The following is a 5,618-nucleotide window of genomic DNA, read 5'->3' as shown; positions in this document are numbered from 1 at the left end:
TTTCATAACTTATGAATTAAAGGTTCATAAAAATGAAGACTCTTCATTTTCATGTAACTTATGTGTTTTAAGTGTGTGTTAAATAAGAGTGACCTTTGGAAATCCATAACTTGAGGACAAATTATGGACTCCATTAAAACACATAAAAGATCAAGAATTAATTCTAAACAATTCAGCAAATAATTCCTATCATTTTCTAAATTCATAAGAACATGAACATGATCATCAAAAATTCAAGAATTATATGAACACATAAAATCATGGAATTTTGATATATGCTATTGTAAATGGATTAGAACAACCATTACACCAACTAAAATAAGTTTTATAACACCAAAACATTTTAGGGTAATGTTTCTAGTCCATTTCCAGCAGCAAAAGTTGAAAACCTGCACTCTCTCGATCCTACTCGTCGAGTGCATGAACTGACTCGTCGAGTAGGTTGAAGTTTGCCTTGGACTCGTCGAGTCCCCCGAATGGACTCGGCGAGTCCACCATGCAGACAGCAACGATTTCGACTTTTTTCACTATGTTGCATCAAGTATCAAACAAGCAAGCCTAGGCTCTGATACCACTGTTGGGTTTTGAGCAATCTAACACTTCCTAAGTGTGCATGCAACCCTAGTAAACCTTGGATCTATGTTTGTCTAAATACATGCAAAATAATAATTTTCCAAGGTTTATAACCTATCTAACATGGCATGGGGAACATTTCAACATAAAAGAGTTAGAAGAGATCACATACCTTTTGGTGAGTTTGGTTCTAAGGAGTTTGAGGGCCAAGCACCAATAGTGTGAATGCCTCAAATAGAATCACAAACACCACAAACTCTTGGAAAACTTTGAGAGAGTATACACCCTTGTATAAAATCGGCCACACACATGCACACACACACTAGTTCACTATTTTTCTCTTAGGCTCCATTTCATGCTCCATAAGCATGCTTATATATTGTGCATGGTTAGGGTGAAACCCTAATAACCCATGTCTTTTCCTTTCCAAGGATCCATGGGTTAAAAGCTCCATGGATCATCCATGGACTTCCACATAAGCCTGGCCCATTAACAAATGAGTATTAGCCCACACTATAAAACAAATAGCCCATAATCTAATTAGTATTCCTTTTAATCTCTAAATTAATTCATAATTAATTTAAGACTAAAACTAATTAAATAACGTAACTTCATATTAATATATTATAACCCATAATATATTAATAAACATATGTGTATAACTCTCATAAAATTATCCATAATAGTTTGGATGAGATGTAACCCAAATGGACCATGCCGGTCGGGTCAAGTGTATACCAAATAAGTTATGGACTTAGACACCTTATCCAACAGAACCATCTCCAAAGACCAATTGGGCCAAAAATCATCAAAATGGGCCCATAATATGGACTTAAGCACAAAAGGCCCAAATCCTCCTCCTCTCTCTCTCTCTCTTCTCTCTTTCTCCGCCCAAGAGGAAAAAAAAGAGAAATGTAGATTTATGAGGGCAAGATACCTCATAATTACCCATTGGAAACCCATGCATAAATCTCATATTTCCATGCATATCACCTCATCTATCACCTCTCCTCTCTTCTTCTTATTCTCTGCCGATTCCCACTCACTCCACCTCATTCTCGTTCAACAATATCTCAAGAATACTCTCTCAAGAACTCACCCTCCTTACATAAAAAATTTCAAAAATCACAAGGGCTGCAAGAAGATCTTTCCTTAATATCACTAATCCTTGGTAAGTTGTTGTTTGATCCATACTTTAACTTCTTGATTAACTCAAAAATATCCCTTTAACTCATGCAAAATTCGTGATCTTGCTTCTTAGAACATATCTAACCCAAAGACCTTCCAAGAAGCTTGCTACATCGAAAGACCTCACCATTTTCTTTCATTTCTTCTTCAAAATCGAGATCCACAAGAAAATGTGAGTTCATACCCCTCTACTTTCAGTTTTCATATGTTTATGGGGGAGAATACAAGTAAAATGTGTAGATCTATGTGTATTTGTATGCTATGTGTGATTTCTTGTATTCTGGGGTAAATAAGTGCCAAAAATAAATGATATTTTGAGATCTATAGTTCAAGGAGGAAAAATAAGTGATCTAAGATGTATTACACTTAACAAGTTAAGAAAAACTATCATCTAGGGTCATGTTAAACATATTTCAACACAAAACTCATTTTTTTGGGCTTAATTTGTCAAATAAACAAAAGTTGGGTTGAAGGTTTCCATTCACGGTTTTCTTCAGGACCAAAAAGAGTCAAAACAGTTAATATATATGTTTTTATGAAAATTATGCTCTTTAAAGGACTAGAAATGTAATTTGTAGCCTAATGGGCCAATTTTTGGGCTTTTGGCCCATAGGCCCAAAAATTGCGAAAAAGGTGGTTTTCAAGGGATTGAAATGCTAAAATTCATAAAACAAGGGGAAAAAGGCTAAAAAAAATTAACTCAGGGGTTAAAATGATTTTTTTTCCAAACAAAGATAAAAAATGTAAATTTTTTGGATTTTCGGCCAAAACTATAAAAGTTGCAAAAAGTTTGGACTTTAACTGAAGAACTCTTTACTGGAGGGGCTGAAACTTCCAAAGAGTAAATTTTGAGCTAAAAACATCACTTAAACAAGTCTATGGGTCAAAAATGTTAAGAAAATGGTTTAAGGGCCTAAATCGACTTTTTTTTTTTAAATGACTAAAATTGTCATTTTTATTAAAGAAGGGCTGAAAGGGTCAAACCAAAATTTTTGAGTCAATTATTTTATTATTAAGATATTGGGTCAAAAACACTAAATTACAACTTAAGAAAATAAAAAGATGAATATACATATAATTCCAAATATCGTTATAAACAACCGACCGGCCTCGTGCAGTTACAAATGTATCGACCATTAAATCAATCTTTCCGACAATTATCCAATACCTAAAACAAGTAGATATTCAAATCTTTGGTCTTGAAAGTTTCTAAACATGCTTATTGGGCCTTCGTGACCCATTAACATGACTTTAGGGCCCAACGATAATATTAAATGTTTATTGCGCCTCTTGTGACCCAATTTCATGCTTAAAGGACCCTCAATGGCTTCCAAGTGCTGTTGGGTCTCATTGGTCCATTAGCATTGCTAGTAAGGTCCAAATAAATCAAATGCGAAATGGGCCAATGTGTCCTTCGTATACCCAATAGCCATAAATAATACGTGGGATTAGCAGGATCTTGTAATCCTCTTATCCTCGTTTATTAGGCTTACCTTCAATTCAGTAAACATATACATGTCGTTAATCAATGGTCATCAAATTCATGTTGGATTCAGTGAGTAATAACGGGCAGCACCTCTATGGGTCGTTTGTAGTCTGTAGTTATAATCAAAGTCTCCTGGAGGGAGAGCGAGAGTTTGTGTATAGATCTATACGGGGGTGACTCCCCCACACCTCAGCTGTTCGCTACAGTTAGACTCGGCCAGTCTAGGGTGACAAAATCTTAAGATCAACTTCGAGGTTCATTAGAATGCCAAGACAGACAAACTAGTCATTATCATGCATGGTTATAACGACTCACATAAATAAATCCAACACTATCCGAGTAATCAAGGAAAAATCATAATCATTCGTTGTGACGGTATAACAATTTGAAACAATTAAATTTTCTGATCAGAAAACATCGGGTTTTTCGAGGAAATCAACACCATTCACTTGTACTTTTCAATAACTATAATTCGAAACTTCTCATTTATACACGCTTTGAAATCATTCATGCATAAACCTATGGATCTTCACACTTTGGTATAAACAATTGTCTTTTTCAGAAAATATCGGATTTTCTGAGTTTTATAAACTACACAAAACATTTTCATAACAACCATGCTTATGAACTCACGAACATTCCATATGTTGATGTTTTTCAAAATAACTTGTATTCTCAGGTAACAGGTAAGCTGAGGAGTAATACCAAGTATGTTAAGGTGTTATGCTTTTGAAAACTATCAAACAATTTATGCTATGGATATGTAATGTTTAAACAATGTACTTGATGTGAACAATGTCAGTTGTAATGTATTGATGCATGGTGATGTTTATGTTATGATTCATGTATATTCATTGTAATGATATGCAATTTCAGTCACACGAGCGCTCAGACGTTTCCGCCGTCTGGTTCGGGGGTGTGACAGGGGTAAAGAAATTGAAATGAATCAGGGGAATTTTAGGAATAAAATAATTCTTTTTAATTCCCCTGATTAAACATCTCATTTACGTCTCTCTCTCTCTCTCTCTCTCTCACGTCGTTGTCTTCATAGTTATCTTCTTCACCGTATATCTTCCCTCTTCATCACTCCTCCATCGATCAACCACCTCTATCAATTCAAACTACTACCAATCCACCGTCATTAATGTGTATATCATCGACGAATACTACACGAACCCAGAGATCGATGCCAGTCGTGTTCATCTTTGATTGAAACAGTGAACGTCGAAGACCTAAATCAATTGATGATGGATCTCCTCCTCCTCATCTTCGCCTCACATTCTCTCATCGTTACCGGCGATCGATCTCCTCTTCATCTCTGACGATTGATTCACATCTCTTCCTTATCCCTACAATTGATTCATGTCTCCTCATCGCTCACCATTCCAGATCGATCTTTGAATCAAATCAACTTGTTGAGAAATTGAATCTTGGTAACACTCGTAGTTTGATTCTAGTCATGATGTAAGCTATATCAATTCATGTGGTATCGATTCTATGTTAATGATTGTGTCAATTCTTTGAACCTGATTGTGTCAATTCTTTGAAGCTGATATAACAGATAAACAATGTGTCAATTCTTGATAGAATTGTTGGATAAGGTGTCTAAGTCCATAACTATTTCTGGTATGTACTTGACCCAACCCGGCATGGTCCATTTAGGTTGCATGGCACCGTGCAATTGGATAGACTAAATGAGAGAAATAACACTTGGAGATTATTAATATATTATAAGTTCTAATATATTAATAATATTATTTGATTAGTTTGATCAAGAATTAATTTAGAATTAATTATGTGATCAAAAGATAACTAATTAAATATATGGGTTGATTATGTAAATCATCCATATATTGTATAGTGGGTTAAGAGGCTCCATGGATTATCAAGTTGGGTTCCACCCATAGGATGCTCCATGGATGCTCCATGGGAGTTACAAACCCATAGGTCATGGAAATGAAGAGTCATGACACATTAGGGTTTAACCCTAGATGTGTCAACACTATATAAGAAACATGTTCTCCACCTAAAATCGGCTATACTAAGAAACAAGAGGGCTTCGCCGATTTTTGAGAAGTGTGTGTTCTCTCATAAGTTCTTCCAAGAGCATTTGGTGTTGTGTGAAGCATTTGAGGCATCACACTTGGGGTGCTAGGCTCACAAGGTTTCAAGGAACACAAACAACAACAAGGTAAGTTATTCTATCTACTATTTAAGTTAAAATTGTTCCCCATGTATGCTAGATAGGAATATAACCTTGGAATTCAACTTTGCATGATAATTAGACAAACATAGATCCAAGGTTATTAGGGTTGCATGTACACTTAGGAAGTGTTAGAATGCTCAAAACCCATCAGTGGTATTAGAGCCT

The sequence above is a fragment of the Lactuca saligna genome, chromosome 9 (genome assembly GCF_052625555.1).
Source record: "Lactuca saligna cultivar CGN05327 chromosome 9, ASM5262555v1, whole genome shotgun sequence".
NCBI classification, from domain to species: Eukaryota; Viridiplantae; Streptophyta; class Magnoliopsida; order Asterales; family Asteraceae; genus Lactuca; species Lactuca saligna.
The sequence above is the reverse complement of the archived record's forward strand: the minus strand, read 5'-3'. Positions refer to the sequence as shown.